The sequence below is a fragment of the Haemorhous mexicanus genome, chromosome 8 (assembly GCF_027477595.1).
Source record: "Haemorhous mexicanus isolate bHaeMex1 chromosome 8, bHaeMex1.pri, whole genome shotgun sequence".
NCBI classification, from domain to species: Eukaryota; Metazoa; Chordata; class Aves; order Passeriformes; family Fringillidae; genus Haemorhous; species Haemorhous mexicanus.
In genome coordinates this window covers 28,146,099-28,164,604 of record NC_082348.1, presented here as the reverse complement: position 1 = coordinate 28,164,604, position 18,506 = coordinate 28,146,099, and the positions used below count along the sequence as shown (strand labels likewise).

Here is an 18,506-nt window from a genome sequence, read left to right as displayed (position 1 = left end):
GGAGAATGCACCCATCAAATACACGGCTCCTGGGGAGGTAAGATTCAGTATTACCTCATCTAGCAAGGCTAGACAAAGTTTTCATCTGTACTCAGGAGGAGAATGCAGTACACCCACTCTTCCTGACCAGGCAAGACACCTGAGATTCTTCCAGTACCAGTGAAAGACCAAATCCTGGGTTTCCTCTCTGTCCCTTGAACTGGCATGTGTGCAGCAAAGTCTGTCCAGACATAATTACTGGGTTACATGCCCTCCCCCAGCACTTCTGAAAAGGGTATTTTGCCAGAAAGCATGTGCACACCTTCTGATTCACTCTGAAGCTGAGCCAAAAAACAGGAACAGGCCACAACTGCCCAAATTGTTCATACAGCATATTTTCTGGCACAGCTGCAGAGCACACAGAGAGTGGGCTGCAGGCTGGATGAATGGTTCTGGTAGTAGCAACCTTCAATCACTATTTTTCTAGAGCTATTCTTAGTCCTTCCTCTGCTACCTTACAAATCCTTAAATTTAGAGGATTACAACACACTACAGCTCTTTTTGTGCAAGCAGACTTTGTGCATCCATAATGCACGTACTGGAAATTTGAACAGAAGTGGCCCCAAAATTAGAGCTTAAATCAACACTGGATACAAATGTATATGGGAAGTCAGTACTCTTGAATGGAAAAAAGTATTTAAACATTTTTATACACCATACAATTCTTCTGTTTTTCTTAACAAAACATGTGGATTAATATCCTAAGTACTAATTCCAAGCAGCATCATTCCCAGTGTCTCAGCCAAGCTATAAGTTTGTATTAACACCTTCCTGTTTTATGGTCTTTGCCTCAAAGGTAATCATGGAAAATTGCAATGCAGTGCTTGGCTGAGATCCACACTGGCACCACCACCATCCACCCCAGGCACTGTTTCACGTGGAGGACTTCAAGGGCTTGGGAAAGGACCTGAAGGTCTTCTTGATTTTCTCAATGTTTCTGTCTCTGCAGCAGGACATGTTTCATAAATATCATCTTATTTTCTTCACATCCTATGCTTCTAATCATTATACACCATTTATTTTCCTCTCCTATCTACTTTTTCCATTTTTCAAGTCTCAGGGAGCCCTGTCCATGTCAGCTAAATGAAGAGAAGACTTGTGGGTCATTTGATTACCAGAAATAAGCACTTACTCCCTGAGAAGCAGATCTGGTAGCAAGAAATTTTCAAACTTGCTGATAGTAATGCAATAGGATCCAGCAGCCAACAATTAAAGCTGCATCAATTCAACCTTGAAACACTCTGCAATTTCCTAGCAGTAACTGCAGCTGAACCTTGGAACTGTTTACTGGGAAAGACAGAGGGCGAATCCCTGTCACATGATGTGTTCATAAAGAGAAGGCTTCAGTTTATCTCTGGAAGAACTTATATAAAGGTTGTGAAGTGAACAACACTTCTTTCTGGAGTCTCCGTCTTTTGATCTACAAACTTGTTTCTTCACTTGTTCTTGTGAATCACAGGGAGAAAGTGGTTCCTTTTAATACCCAAGCCATGCTTCTTAGACAGAAGTTCCCAGACGATCTGCAGAACACTTTAAACAACCACATAAATGAACAGGGATCCACTTGACCAGTAATGTTCAGATCCAGTGTAGGAACAGATTATTTCATTCAGTCCGACTGTTCAATCTTTGGTTTGCATTTCAGCTTGTGTTTTGGCTAGGGAGCAGGGAGTGGAATAAAGGATTATTTTGCTTTTCTCTGCTACACAGACTGTTGGAGGATATCACCCCTAAGAAAAGCCAGACCCTGAGCATTACTGACCACGCTTTGCTGCTGGTTTCTAAGCACACAAGTGCTCACACTAATGCCTCTGTGGTCAGTATTGTACCCGCCTGGCACCAAGCTGACACTGACTTACTGACTTGCAGGACCTCAGGCTAAAGCCCCAGTTAAACCCCAAGCACTATAAAAATCACAAAAAAGAACATCCACTTTCATTTCACGTAAGGCCTATCACAGAAGGCATGAGTCAGTCAAAAACTGCACATCATAAATAAAGGCTAACCTGGAAAAAAAATTAGCATTTTAATACACAGGCATCTACAGCAATCAACAAGAAAATAACAGAAGAACATTCTGAGCAATAACACCCTTAAACTTCTCTGTGCTTGTTTTCAAAAGTAATTTCAAAGATGGGAAGCTCAAGTATTCATTTCATCCACACTCATATTTTTCCATTTCAAAAGGAAATTCTGTCTTTTTTTTTTTGTTTAAAACCTTTTCTCTAGGGGGAAAAAAATCCTCACAAGAACCTGCTTTTAAAAGATAATCTAGGGATTCTGTTTTGTAAAAATAGAGTTGATTTTCAAAAGAGGAAGGAGCCTGACTTAAACTTCTCAACATCTGCAACTGCAGCTCTCCCCCAGGCATCTGATTAAGCATCTATGGAAATTAAGTAGGTGGTTCAGCATTCTGCCAAACTCGACTGACAAGCATGCTCCGATGATTTGGGATTTCACCTTCAAAACAGTTCAGGTCTTAAACACACTCCATTATAAAACACAGATTTATTGCTTGGTGTTCAATTTTGGCCAACAATTCTTTGGCAACTTTTTTCAAGACAAGGACAGTACCTTCTTTCCTTCTGAGCTGAGTTTGCCATAACACCCAAACTTTCAGTCCCACACTTCAACCACAGAAGTAGCCACTTTTTGAAGGGTGATAAACACACTTTCTAATAAATTATATTATGCAGAATTCCAGTCCTGTACTAAGTCTTTGCCTGTAAGGTCCATAGGCAAATGAGGAAGAAAGTCTGAGAGAGTGCAAAATTAGCCCTGCAATACCACCTCAGTGTCTGACATGAAATTTAATTTTTGCTTTTCAGTTCCTCTTAAATGTCTGAAGATCAATTATAACAGAAATATATTTTAAAACTTACATAAATTCCCTTACACAATTTCTTGTTCTGAAAACTACTATTAACATAAATGCTACATATATATTAAATACAAACATGTGTCTGATAGTACTTAAAGTGTTCCCTGAAAAAAAGATGACCACAATCATCCTGACTTGGAGCCAAGAATATCTCATTAACTTGGGCTCTGCAGCAGACAATCCTAAGAAGTTAAAATAAGAAATGAACTTTTCAAAACCAGGTATGGTTTATACTGTGCACACTACAGAAGCAACATAAAAACATGCATTACAAGCACATTCTAGATGAACTCCAACATTCTTTTTCCATACTCCTACTAAGGCTAAATGCCTTGGAGACCAATTAGGTATTAAGGTCCAAATTTGCCTCGTTCAGTCATAGCCAGTGACACAAACTTGGTTTCCCACCAAATTATTAGAAGCATCCTGCGACCGCTTGTTTATAAGAAGAAACAAACCAAGATTTTTTCAGAGAAGATAATTTGCAATACAAAAAATACAAAAAAAAAAAAAATCACCCACATCTACAGCAAATTTTTGCATGTCACAAAATAACTGTAAAGTGAACAGTTTTAAAACTGCAAAATTATCCCTACTTATCTTTCCTTTCAGGGATAGTAGCTACTTATTTTTTGCTCTCAGTCCCTCTCTTCCTCTCCCCCCACTCCAAGTTCTATCTCACAATTTTCCTTATTCTGAAACACCTCATAAAATAATTATAGTAAATTGTATAAAGTATTTTAAAAACCTCTCCTAAAGAATCCAGAAGCATGTTAACAAGCTCGGCATTTTGGTCAAAAAAGAACAACATTTATTGAAGCACAACTGAGTGCATTTAACTGATTGGAAAACTTTGTGGAATAAAACCTCAAGTGTATGTCTTAGTTCCATCTAGAACTCAGCACAATGTGAGTTAACCTGTACCTTAACCATGCTGTAGGTCATGATGAGTCACAGTTCTCTGGAAGAGCAGCCAGAGCACCACCTGCAACTTGTCAGGAGGCTGAAATGTGATTAAGTTATCCAAAGCTTTCCTCTAGGAGAAGTCTTCCCTTACAGATAATTACTGCATGGATGCATTGACATAAAACAGTATTTCCAAAGTCAAGTATCATTTTGCCTCCACGCTGAAAGCAAAGCATAGACAGAATAAAAGGTTCTCACCACAACAGCAAACAATTTGGGTTTGTTTTCAAAGGTAACTTTGGGGAACCAATAGTTACACTATTTCCAGTCAAATTCTGCCTCTTCTTTTTTCCTCCAAGTCCTTTCTCTCACTCTTGTAATAAGGACTGGCTTTGAACACAGCCATTAAGAAAAGTTTAATACATTCCTGTAGCCCTAGGGAGAGTAGGGGCTACTGCATGCAAATAGAAAAAACATCACGGGTGTGTGCTACATGTGAGCTGTTACTCATCTTCCTTGGAATTTTTCAAAACATCACAATATTTAATTATCCTCACAAAAACTGCACAGAGAAGAACAAGGTGACCGTCATGCAACTGGAAATACAATAATTATAAAATATTGCATATATTGCCTTAAATGTTCTGACTTAAAGAGTTTCAAGATACTTATCTGAGAGGCTCTTTTTGAACCTGAAATGCTGACAAATCTTCCATCCACTGACCTAACTACTTAGGCAGTTTCCACTTCCTAAGTAGTTAAACAGTAAGTCAGCTTACACCCCAGGCTTCTAATGAAAACAAATGAAAATGTATGGATTTGTTAAGGCTGGCAACAAATTAATCTTGCTTAAATTGCTCCCCTGTTCAATAAGCGTGATGCTTCCTTGTGCTATTCTTTAATCTTCATGCTCCAATCCATTTTGTTAAACTACCTTTTCAAAATTCCCTTCTTTCTACTCTTTCTACTTTTCTATCTCCCAGTGCAAAGCTGTTGATTGGCAACCAAGTATGACTGCAGAGCAACCCAGTGTTAAGCACCAGGCTATACCAAGTGTCTATGATGAAACTGTGATTTTGCAGAAGTGGTTCACCTCCTTTGAAACTGCTCGTTTGCCTCCACAGACTCCCAAAAGAAACTCTAATCTAAATTTACTAGCTGATCTTCTTGGTATGAATTATATACCTGGTATGTTATTTTGCAACTCTGTTGCTGCTCCTTAAACATTACCCAATGCTAAATTCCTATCAAGTACAACAGCAAGTCAAGAGCACAGCCTATAATTCTGTGCCTCAAACGAGACAACCACAGTCCAAGTGCAACATGTGAACTCAGGCACACTAGAGGAACAGAGAACACTGATAAAAGTTAATGACTGGGAATCCTTGTACAGCTGCTTTTTAAATTCTCTGCTGTGAGCAGATGATTCCAACAAGAATATTAGATAGGAAAACCAAAAGTATCAAAATGCAGAATTTGAGATGTGAACACATGTCAGTGAGATCAGTTATGACAGTGAAGTTAGACTGTGCAGAGTTTCTAAGTGTTGATGCAAGTCATCATACTCAAAGATAACAAAGCAAAAGGGAATACAAAAGGTTTCTGGATATCTTAAGTGCCAGAAGAATTATTTCAAACACATTGGTTTGTGTCAAAGAGTTCAAAGGGAAGATGCAAAAAGTATCATTGTCCTAAAAGAAACCAATAAAGATTTTCATTATTCAGTTACCTCAGTTGCTTCATGTTAGTGGTGCTTCTATTTCTGCAACACTTATGTCTGCCTAAAGTACATATAAATCACTTACATTTGCTTATTACTCACACTCCTGGCTTCTGATAAAATTACTTATCAAAACCTAATAAAGCATCGTGGACCATTCTAGACCCATGCTTAAAATTACCATATGCAGAAAACATTTTAAAAAATTTACAAATGTGTTCTCAGCTCAGAAATGGCTCTAACAATTTCATGATTTTGCTAAAAAAATCTTAACTAAAATTAGTATTCTATGTGTGGGCATACCACTGTATTTTTAATTTTTTGAAGAGACTAAAAAAAGTCCTGGTACTAACCTTAATCTTTTATGGCTAAGTTCTATAAAAAAACAGTAAAACTCACTCCAACTGCTAAAAAAAGCCATAAGCATAGCTGAAGCAAATGAGTTTGCAGATAGATCCTGATCAGTCCTTGCTCCATTTGCTTGTTTTGGAAAGCAGCATCCCACTCTTCCCTCAAGGAAGATAGGTAAAAAAATCTCAAGTGAATGTTCCTCCTCATTGCTAATGCACAGAAGCTGCTGGAGGTGAAAGCAAAAGCTCCCATGTGCCACCCTTTCCTGACAAACAGGAGAAAATCTGACATCAAGGACTTTCAGTCTCTCAGATGCAGTATCTTAAAAAAATGTTACTGCACCAGCAGAGTTCAGCAGCTGATGAAAAAGGTGACCCAAGGCATCTGCTACAGACCAGGAAAAAGGGAGATGGAGCTAAATTCCAATCACATCCCCTGCTTTGCAAATAAAACCCTCATTTTAGCTCACATTTTGACAGTCCCATGGCTGGCCAGCATGGCTGTCCTCAGACATGACCCTAACAACTCAAATATTTCTTTCTAATTAACTTTTTTTTATTATTACCCTATGCAAGGGTAATCAAAACTCCACTTAGCAGGCTCCCATCTTTACTAAACCGAACAGGACAAGAAAAGGATGAAAAAAGCCATGAGTATGAATATGTATGCAGAGAACTGCAGAAATCCCAACTTACTGGAGGTCTGAGGAGGGATGAGAATGACAAGATAATTGCAGAGACGCCTGAAGACAAAACAGAGAGAGAGAGTGGCAGAGGAAGGAAATCAGAAGAGAAAGCACTTTGGGACATATAAGATGATAAGATAGGAAAACTTCAAAGAAAGTAATCAAAAGAATAATTTAAAGATAATGGATACATGATATTTCAGAACACACAGTCTTAAACCACTAATTGTTCCTGTTCTGTGGTTAAATTGATTAGAGTTCTGTGGTTTTCCAATTAAAATACCACCTTAAACACACACCAACTATAATTAGGAGGAAAAGAATCTCACCATGTAATATTTCATAAAATCACCTGGACTCTTACAGCAAGGAAGCTGAATTGAAATTAATCAGTTCCATAATGGTTGAACTATCACTCAGAATTGGAGGGTAAGCCAGGCATAACACTTTCTAGAACACTATTTCAAGGAAGGTATGATACTTATGAAGCTTGATTTTGGGGGGATCAATTACATTCCTATCCTAAGTTTCAACAGGCACGAAGATGGATGCTGGCTTTGGGTTTTAGGTCACCCCCAAGACCAATATTACAGTATTTGCAAATCAAAAGCAAATTTTGATTCAAAAGTGGATTCCTAAACAGGTTTAATGGATGTTGGCACATTTAAGGAACAAAAGCACTGTTTATTTTACTAGATGCTTTTTTGAAAGTGAGATACACTGGGGGGTTGGGACTAGATAGTCTCTAAATTCCATTCCAGCCCTTTAACATTCTATCATTCTGTGATAAAGGGAGAAAGAGGAAGCTTTTCACAATGAGACATCACTTGTCATGAAAGGGCTTCCTCAAAACTCAAAATCTGGAAGCATTTGCAGCAGTTCAGATTTCAATGATCTGACCTGGCAGACTGTTCCACAGATGAATCCTTACAACCAAGGGCATTTTATCCCCAGTTCTTTGAGCATTAATCCTGGGCTTTGCTAACTGCATTGTGCCAGATCCACACACCCATGGGACAGTTCACAGTCCAATTCAATCTTTCCACTATAAAACCTATACAAAAAACTCTCCTGCACAATCCAGGAGGAACAGGGCTATAAACACTTCTAGCTCTTTATTCCCTGGGACTTCTCCATGTGCAAATAATGCATAAAAACTGAATTCAATTAGTTGAAAATTTAAAATTCACTTCCTGCTAAACATAAAATCGATGATATTCTATTCACCTCAGATTTCTAGCCATGCTTCTTATTACAAACTATAGATAAGTGAAATACCACTTGCAGATGAAAATATGGCTAGAGCACCTAATCTTGGAACATTCATGCTCTAAGAGATCACACAGGGACTGTTTTTAATTTCAGGTGAGTAACAACAAGAACAACTGAACTTTTAAGCAAAGACCTACAAAAATATTATTACATCTATTTACATTTTAGTGAGATAAAATGTCTTCACTCAAATCTATCTAACATTTTACAAAGATCAGAGAGCAGATGAAGTAACACAGATATCCAATGAGTTAGAAAGCAGAATATTCATAGGAGAAAACCTTCTCCCCATATACAGGAAATGTCAATGTACAATGCAATACTTCTGCTGGTTTTCTGCAGCAAACTACAGTTTACCAAACTTTTCAAGTAGTTGCTTGGTGCATTACACAGAATGAGGGAAAACTGATCAGATACATCAATCAAAGCAGATTACATCCTGTTAATCCATTTAACAATTTAAGCTGTACTTGGCCTCATCTAAGAAGTGTAAGTCACAGTAGCTCAATTAAGCATTATATCCATCTAGATTAGCTGGAACCAGGCACACAAGCATCTCCTTTTTCAGTAAACCTCTGCAAGTCTAAAACAGTAAGAAAAACAACAATAACAATGTTATTATATACAAGACCATTTTCCCTTATACAAATCATTAAGCACAGAACTCAGCTGAGAAGACTCATTTTTCATCCCTTAATTTTTCCTCCCTTAAAAGACAATTTCTAGCCTTCAACAATCCACACGGGCCTTAGGTCTTCAGTCTGAAAGTAGAAGATTTCATTACTGGTTTCCCAAGAGGCAACAAATGAGATTTACATTCCAAACGTATTTTGGATAGAGGAGGATCAAAAGGACAAGCCAGCCTCGGCAGCAGGAAGACACACAAGCAGACTCTGCTGTGGTACTCCCTGGATTCTAATTGTCCTGGCCCTGCTGCTCTCCAGACTGCAGGGGCAGGGAGAGGCTTCACAACCTGCTCTGTACCTACAAGGAGTGATTCCAGTATTGATTTTTCATGGGGTTACTTACATGAGTAAACATTTATCAATTTATCTTAAGGTTGCAAATTAAGATCAAAATAATTATTTGACAAAGTTTGCTTGCAGCTGACTTAGAGCCACAAGTCGTGAAGCACATCCTGTAGAAAACTAAATCCTTTGCTCCTTCAATCCTGCTTTTTCTTTTCCAAATGACACATCACCAGCTAAGACACTAAGACAACACACAACGTTTCACATGTGGCTAATCAATGCATATTTCAGATAACAAAGTCTTTGTTTAATATACAGATAGCTCTCTACACTGACCTATAGCTTCATAATGAAAAATATCAGCCTGTCAACTTAAGAGCCCAACATAAAACATATTACCAAAGCTCAGGGTAAGTTCACAGCACACACTCAATAAGACTTGTTTATAAAGTTGAGCTAGGTCAAAGTTGCATTTTGCTGAAAGGTATTTCATTACAAGGAAGTCTAAACACATTTTAGGACATGAAACAGAGAAGTGATGTCATATGTACACACACAGAGATTATTAGGAGAACATTTGACACAAAACCACCATGTAAGGCAGTCAAAAACTGTGACATTTACTCAAATTATGACACTTGGGTATACACACTTACAAGATCCTAACAGCATTTTGGGAAGGTCTGGGCATTGTTCAACATGGCATTATTCAAACCATATGAAAATGGCTGTTATGTGAAACAATGTGTGTGCATATGTGTTTCTTTTTTTTATACAGACACACAGATATGAAACAACAACATGCACTAAACTTCCTTAAGTGTTGTTTTCTCCTCAGTGACAGTGGCCTCTTGTTTTTCCCTAGATAAAGAGCATTCAGTGGGAGCTTTTTCTAATCCACACACATGCAGCAGCATCTCTGTGGCCATACCTGCACCTGTAAGAGAACAGGCCAGATGCTGAAGCCATGCAGGAGAGAGCAGGGGCTAAACGCTCTTGTCTCACGGAACAGGCCTGTCCTGTCCCTAATCCATTTTGGGACAGTCTCTAGCCCATGGCTGTTCCTTAGCACTGCTCTGTTAGGGCTGCTGACACTGGCCCAAGGCAGGCCAGGGAGCTTCTGACACCTGGACAGTGCCACAGCACTCAGGTTCAGCAGGTATAGCACCAGCCTTACCTTACCTTCCCCAGGGGAAGTCATGCAAGACTCAGAAAGCATGACAGCTGTATTTTTCTTATTTCCCTTTACAATATAAATATTTAGGAAATTATTTCCATGACTCTAATATTTATGTTGGTGAAGACAATGTAGACATTTTTATTAGAGCAATGAAGCAAGAAACATAAAATATGGGTTTATGTAGTTATGGCTACATTTTAGAGATGATACATTTACAATCTGTACTCCTTATTTTTAGCAGGAGAAATCTCTTTTATCAAACTACCAGCTCAAAACAGACTCAAATCAACAATCACACAAGATAATAAGATCAACCAAGCAGAGGGGCCTTTTACAAAAGCTGATTAAATAAAGAAAACACACCATTGAACAAGTACTTCTGAAGCTGGAATGCTGTAGCCTAGCACTATGAAGCTCACATGCTCTTGTGAGAGCGAGGTTAAGGAATCACTCAAAGATGGACTTTTGTGACAATCAGGATCCAAAGGGAGTTGCTGGTTTTGTAATTTTTTAAGCTCTGTTTTGCTCAGCATGTAATATCTAATGCCCTTGATATGAAGCACCTAGAGAATTATCACTTTTGAGCTTTTTCAGCAGAATCCTTACAGACCATACCACTTCCCACCAGGCTATGCCTGATCCACTCCACTCACCATGAGGTGCTGCAGGTTCAGCTGCCACATTTATTCCTGGAAAACTCTTCTTTCCTACTGTGGCTGCTCTATCTGAGAAGGACCAGTCAATGTTTTATTTTTTTAAAGATGCTGCTGGTCATTCCTGGAAGAAAATGAAATTTACTGCTGTATGCTTTGGGATCATCTAATTACAATACTAGCCTTCAGGGAATTTTTAAACTAATGTCATTGGATTTGTCAAGCACAAAAACTTTTAATCTGATTTTTCAAGTGGATCCTAGCCAATGGATCCTGGCCACCACAGCACTTAAAACACATTTGACTGTGCTCCATGCAATATTTAGGTGGGCTTCTTATCGAAATGTTAATTTTTGTTACCTAATATCTTTCACTGGTGGTCAATATAAAGAATATAGGGATATTGACAATGCTATTAAAGTCTTTATGACTGAAAGTCCACAAATCAAATTATGTGTATGCATATACAACTTCACAAATGAAAGGAGGCACAGACTTAGAGAAATCTGAACCAAAACACTGTATGAACAACTCCCCAGTTTGTCTGCTGATCTCATGATGCAACATCAAGAAACACCAGCTCAACAATAGTTATTTTTAATTTTATTTCAACATCCTAGTCTTTATTTTGAGCACTCTTTTCATTTCCAGTGCTAATACCATGAACAAAGCCCCAAATGATTCATTATGACACAGTGACTCCTCCAAAAGCAAACAATTCAGATGACCCATCAATCATCCACTTTTGGGTACTTCCTTGGTTCTGAGGTACATATAATGCTCCATTTGAGCTGTTAGGTTTGGTTTGACTGCACTAGTTGGGTCTTTTAGCCAAATGATGATGGACTTGTGCTTCAATTTCACTTCCATTATTACTGCTTCACACACACAAGCTGCAACTGTGCCATGTAGAAACATGGATAAGTACACACAAAGAAAAGATCCTCTTTCAAACCTCTCCTTCCTTCAAACATAATCATTGCCTATTTTTTCAAAACTGCCTACTTTATGACAAATTTATGAAACAAATTATGGAATACAAATATTATTGTTCATTAAGCAACTGCTATCAGCATTCTAGTCCTCCCCAATCATAAGAAAGTAACAGTTGTAACACAAAACTGTGCAAATGCAACAAAACTCAAATAGTGGCACAATCCAACAGCTACATCCAAACCAGACTTAGCCTGGGTCACTCAGCACTACCAGGTACCATGAGAAGGAACAGCTCACCAAGGGAACACGGAGTGAAATGAAGGCCGTGACTACCCATTTGCTTCAAAAGCTAAACGTGTCCACCCTGTCAGCAGAACTTGGAAACCTAACACCAACTTTATTATCAAACCAAGTAACAGGATTCCTAGGTGCTGGAAAGGATGACTGACACACATCCACTTGTAATGTGAGTGACCATCTCCAACCAACAGTCAGGGCTTGCACTTCCAATGAGAACTCACAATCCAACTGCAGTCATTTAACACAACTACTCAGAAGACAGCATGCAACTGCTGCGCTACTTTCTTCAAGTATGCAACCAGTTTTAAGAAAAGACACATTTCAAGAACTGATGTCTATGTTTCTGTAGAAATAGAAAACCAAAAACTGCTACTTGAACTCTTCTATAAGTATTACAGTATTTTAGCATCATACCCTACTTCCCACAGAGATGTGTCCTTGGAACATGCACCCATGCTACACAAAGCTGCATCACCATTTTCTATCCTATTGCCAGAGATATGGGAATTGTCAGCCCTTTCCTCACTGATATTCCAACAGACCACAAACAGGCTGTTGTGGAGGCACATCACAGATGCCCTGCATCATTGTCTGTATAAACCATGCAATTTAGCTCAATTTCAATGGAAATTACAAGGAACTTTTCTCAGATACTAAACTCAAAGATCAAAATAGTAGATCACGTCACTCTCAAATGCCAAAGGGCCCTGATATGATTAGAGAAACACCTCACATACCACCAAAGTGCCAAACACGCTCCCAAGGTTGCAGGAGTACATCTTCTTTCCTACTAAGTTAGAGAACTTCTACATGAAACAGACAATTCTGTTCCATCTATTGGTAATGATGTTAGTACAGTTCCTTCTGGTGGTAGCTACACTGCAGCCTCTCCCCCTCTGATCCACAAGGGACAACGTGAAGGCAAAGGTTATGACCATGCCATGCATAATGACAGCAGGATCAAACAAAATCAGCCACTCAGAGCACTCCATGCTATGATAGGGCAGTATTTTGGATAGTCTCAAAGAAAGGATTTTGAACATGCTACTAAATTTTAAGCACATTATTTACATCTTGTTTTCAATGATTCAGTAACATTACCCAAACAGGTGCTTCATTAGCCAATGGAGTAAACGCAATATCCTAAGCATGCTGCCACTGTCTGACTGAATGAGTTTTTGAACAAACAAAATGCTGAATTAGATTTTAAAAAAAGAAAAAGAAACAGGAATTATACATAATTATTCAAGAATTTAATCTGCAGATTGAGTCTCATACATAGAAATCCCCCTTATTTTGCAGCATATTGAAGCTTTAGCTGCAGTTTAAAGCATGTTGGCACATAAAGGAAAAAGTTAATTTCTTTTCCATTAGGCACTACTACTTAATCTTATAAAGGGAAAAACACAAAATTCATTCAATTTCTTCTCAGGAAATCTGACAAAACAGTATATTGTTTCTGGCTGGCAGCCACTGTACTATCACAGAGTTTCTTAAAGGTGCAACACTGTGCATTCTACCAGGTTTGAAAAAACACTGGAAGCATGAAACAAAGAGAAATGACCATTAGCTAAATTCACTCCAAAAACAAACAGCAAGAAAGCTATAGGTCTTTAAGGAAGACAGAGGGTCCTTGCAGAGGCTGGCAAACGCTCCAAGCCAAACTAAATCCACAGTGCTAACAAACCATGGCTTTGCTCTGCCATCACCAGAAGGCTGTTTTTATAAAGACAGATGGACAGAAGGGAGGCTTTTCAACTACAATTCTGTCAAGTTAAACTACTACCAAGCAGAAGTTTAAAAGTGGTTTCCAGTCAACCATAGAAGCTCCATGGAATCTCAGAGCCCATTTTAAGGGGATATAAGTAAGGACAGAAAGATAGATACACACATGAGGACTAATATCCAACATCCACTGTGGTAGCTCCAGCTGACACAAAAGCAACCACCACATTTTTGGAAATCTAGAGCCTGAAGAGCAGTGTTGATTGAAAGGCACCATTAGGATTGTTCCTTTCATATGCTAATAATGACATCATGCCTTATGGCCTGATGCTGCAACCATACATTTTCATCTCATGAAGACATTTTTTCCAAAGGAAAAGAAGACGTGAGCAAACAGCTAACCTGCATATAGGAAGAAGGTTTTTTAAATTCATCCATGACACAGATTTCCTTCTGTACCTTAGCGCTGTAAATAACTACTACTGAAATATTTATAGAGGTTTGACTTACTTTCTTTTAAAAAGTAAGAAAACAATAAAAAAGTGTTGGGGCAGAAAAAAAAAAATCTACAGAAGAAATTCTGGAGCATACGGGAAGGAGGCAGCCCTGGACATCAACAAAGTGAAGAAAGGTAAGGCCCCTGATGGTATTTCTGCCACAGGAGTGATTCAGGGCTGAGTCTCTTGCAAATATTCTAGTGCAATGTAGTGTAGTGCAAAGACTGTCACACAGCACCCCAGAAAAGGGAGGAGGAAAAAAAATGTTATAAATACTCTCTCTGTGTTCCTGACATGTATCCAGGAACAAAATAAGCGATAATAAATTATGTAACTCTATTACTGACTACATATACCACACTCTCTTTTATTTTCGCATTATAAAGGCCAAAAGAGAATTTTATTTTTCTCAAATACCCTGATTTGTAGTGATGTGCACTGAAAAGGTTAAAGAGAAAAAAACAAAAACATACTAAGAAAGGAACAAGATCTCCACATCAACAAACAATCCACAGAACAGTGAGGACACGAATATAAACCTATTTTTCCCCACACACATATTGTCATTGCGCTGTATTTCGTACATACAGCAATAGAAAACACACATTAAGACCCCCGGTTTTGAAAACAACACGCTTGAAAACTGCGGTGTTCTTTCTTCCCCACCACGGACAGTGCTATGTAGAATCTGGAGAACAGCCTTAGACATAAATAAATAAATACACTAAACGGCGAAGGGGGACAGCCCAGAGGAAATAAACGCAGCTGAACACAAAGTGCTGAACGCCTTCCCCGGGCAGGAAACCAGTTATAATTTAATGGCCAAAACCGATTTAAATTAAGCCGAGCGGAACCCTGCGGGGCTCCGCGGCAGCGCGGCGCCCGAGCCTCCCGCATGACGGGGCCGCCGCGGCGGGCGCTGGGGCGAGGAGCGGAGCCCCGGGGGTGCCGTACCGGGGGCCGCACCTGCCGCGGCCCGCGGAGAGCCCCGCGCCGGCCCCGCCGCGCCCCCGGCCCCGCGGGCGGCTCCCGCGGGCACCGGCGCCCACTCACCTGACCGAGGCGCGCACTGCGGCTCCGCGCCCGCGGCGGGCTCCGGGCGAGGGCGGCTCCCGCTGCCGCTGCGGAGCCGGGCGGCGGCCGGAGTCACCCCGTCCTTGCGGCACGCGGCTCCCGCCGGTGGCGGCGGCCCCTCCGCGCCCACGGCGGGGCGAGCGCCTCCCGCGCAGGGGCGCCCGCGCCGCCCTCCGCCCCCGCGCCGTCTCAGCGGCGGGGCCGCGCCCCCCGCCCCTCCGCCAGCCCCCGCCTCCGCTCCGGCATCTTCCCCGCGATCGGGCACGGCCGTGGGTGGGGGCGGCCGGGCCGGGGCCGAGGCCGCAGCCCCGCGGGCCTGGGCGGCGCCGGGGGCCGGCAGCCGGTAACAAAGCCGCCCGCAAGGCAGGGGGATGCGGGGATGCCGCTCAGGCCCTGGGTGCAGCGCCCAGCGCGTTGCAGGGGACCCCGGCCCAGACCCCGATCCGCACCCCCAGGAAGGAGCAAATGGGGCGGGCGGGTGAGCAGCGATCCCCGTGCGGAGCGGGGGAAAGGCTCCTGCGGCTGCTACATTGTTACCGCTATTGACGAGCAGGCGCCACTGAGGTGGTGCTGTGAAACGCCGGGGTTTTTTTAAGTCACACACAGTTATCTGCACTGACGGCTATCGGTGTCATCAGCCGTGAGTAGGAGCCAGCCTTCACCGTCCCCTCCGTGCCAATTACCCGTCTATTTCAAAGCAGCTGAGTGCCGACAGCTCTACATTCCCTACTTTTCCGGAAATTTCACTTCTGCTTTGTCCATCACAATGAATTCAGGATTGTTTTCATAGGAAAATGTGCTTACAATAAAACCCACCAACGAAATGAAAACCTAAAGTACATTAATATGTACAAAATACAGTAATCTAGAGGAAGAGAGATGTGAAACACTGCAGAATCACAGCCCAACAAAAACACGGTAATATCAGTAGCAGGAAAAAATGGACATATTCTTACACTATCAAGGTTGTGGTTGTTATTATTATGAGATAACACCTCATGCTTTGTTATTGAAATCAAATTAAGATAAAATCTTTCCACAAGCAAGGAGCACATCAGTCATTGCTCCTTTGTATTCCACATCTGTTTTCTAATATATATATAAATATATAACAATATATTGGAAACTACATGGGTTTCTGAAGACACAGTTTCTTCAGAATAACCAGATGGCAACTATATTAAATTAGTGCAGATCAAAATAAAAAGTAAATAGAGTGCATTCTCAAAGCCCTGGGCTCCAAATCCTTTCTGTACTGAAGCCCATGGTGCTGTGGGCTTGGGCTTCAATAGGAGGGAATTTGCTCTTCAGCCCTTCTGTACTGGAGGAACTGCTCCAGATAGGAGTGTACGCAGCTGTGTTCCAAAGTAGGTCAGGCTATAAAAGTCATTGACACTCTTCCACCTACCTGAAGCTTTTAAACTTCAGTTTGTTTCTTTTCTGTGACTTGCACACCTTTTGGCACATTGGTCCAAAGCAGTTTAAAAAAGCTTAATGTGCAAATGATCAGTGTGCAACTGATTAGTCTTATACAAATTTTCCTTCATTCCTTATACTGAGGAATGTACTACTGTAATGTGCAATTGCAATAGAAGATTGGATTTACATTAAAGGATCAGATTTGGATGATCATATATAGGTTAGTGGTTTTTTGGACATTGTAGACATGTCAGTCTTTTCAGCAGTACCTTGGCTTGGCTCCAGTAATGTAACAATTACTTTACTTTCTGAAACAAGATGAAAATAGGGGAGAAAAAAAAAAAAAGAAAAATATATGCAGTGCCAAGAGTTTCGTAACATTTATGATTATTTGTGCTTTGTTTTTGGTTATCATGACTTTTTTTGATGTTAAGATGAGAAACCCAGAAGATGAAAACCTTTAGCTAATGAATTATTCTCAGTGGATTTACAAGCTGTTAAAGCCCTTTGACTGTATGACATAAGTGAAGACTTTCCATAAGTTAAGACTTTTCATCTGTCAAATTAAAAAGTACATAAATCCAATGCATTGAATTTTCATACTTCTCTCCCTCAAAATGGATATTGAAAATGTTCTTGGCCACTAAGCAAAAACATTCATTCATATGAATCCTCTTGACTCCTCCCAAACATAAATGGCAGCGATCACAGTAGTAAAATCTAAGGTATTTGTAGAAATTCAGCACTACTGCTTTCCAATGGTTACAAACATGTTGATTTCTATGCTTTCTTTCTTGACATATTCACATTATGTGTGATGCTACATGCAGTGCTTTTTAAACAGTTCCCTCATCTTTGGGGTGAGTTAGGATTCTTTCCTGTTTTCCTCAGATGTAACTCTGGCTTCACCTGAATAGAGCGGAGTGCACACTAGAAAATAAACACATTCCACAGAGGAAATGCTACCTCAGTCTTCATGGGGGCTCACACACTGTGCTACCAAGCAAGAGGATAACTTTTCAGAGCCATGCACTGAAGCAATGGGTAGTTTACCTTCAACAGACTCAAAACCACAGGAAACCAGCCTGCTTTTAATCTGCTTTTCTGGAGCAGACAGATGCCTTTTCTCCTATTTCCAACTATCGCTCTCACCCAGCCCTCCCTGATCCTTTTTATCTCTTTGCCAAAAAGCTCATGTGAAAAAATCAGAAACTCCTGCTGCCTTCTCTAACATTCTGTAACAGAGATGGGCAGTGCACAACACATGGCAATACCTTTCCAGACTGACAGATGTCTTTTCAAAGTTAAGTTACAATGCATTTGAGGCAAAGCTACTATTGGGTGAAAGTTGGAAAAATTATAATTGCTCTCACCTGGAGATTAGGATATAAAAATAGCTGAAGTAGTACCAGAATATGAAAGCTTCCCAAAAATGTTATGATATGTCCTTGGTAAAAGTTTCACTGAAGAAAAAACAATTTTCGGTCATCCTCAAAAATTATTTAGTTATGAAAATGCAAAATGCTATTGACTGTAGAAACCTTTTACTCTAATGATAAATTAGACATCCAAAATTTCTAATTAATCTCCTTAATAGCCTGTATATGACAAGAAGCTATGACACTGACAAAAGGATGCACACCTTGCAACATTTTCAGCTGCTCTAACCTTAGACACTGGTAACTTAACAAAAGAGGACTTATAATTAATGTAATTCATAACACATTCATATTAAAAATATACATTTTGATTAGCACTATTAATTACTTTCACACAAATACTGAGGAGACAAGTACAGGAAAAGCAAAATATAACCTTTTGGCAAACCATGTACAAAGAAAATAAAACAACATTCCAGTATTTCCCATCTGCCTTCTTTTTCATTTAGGAGAAACAA

At 40.1% G+C, this 18,506-nt stretch overlaps 1 protein-coding gene across 1 annotated transcript in view; it reads right to left on the bottom strand.

Moving 5' to 3' along the window:
* HECW2 (HECT, C2 and WW domain containing E3 ubiquitin protein ligase 2) overlaps positions 1-15,310 on the bottom strand; it is a 148,805-nt gene extending 133,495 nt beyond the window's left edge. Inside the window, exon 1 of the mRNA XM_059853385.1 lies at positions 15,170-15,310. The gene's annotated coding sequence lies outside the window, so the exon portion shown is untranslated. The remainder of the gene's footprint in view (positions 1-15,169) is intronic.
* Between the last annotated feature and the right edge of the window lie 3,196 nt (positions 15,311-18,506).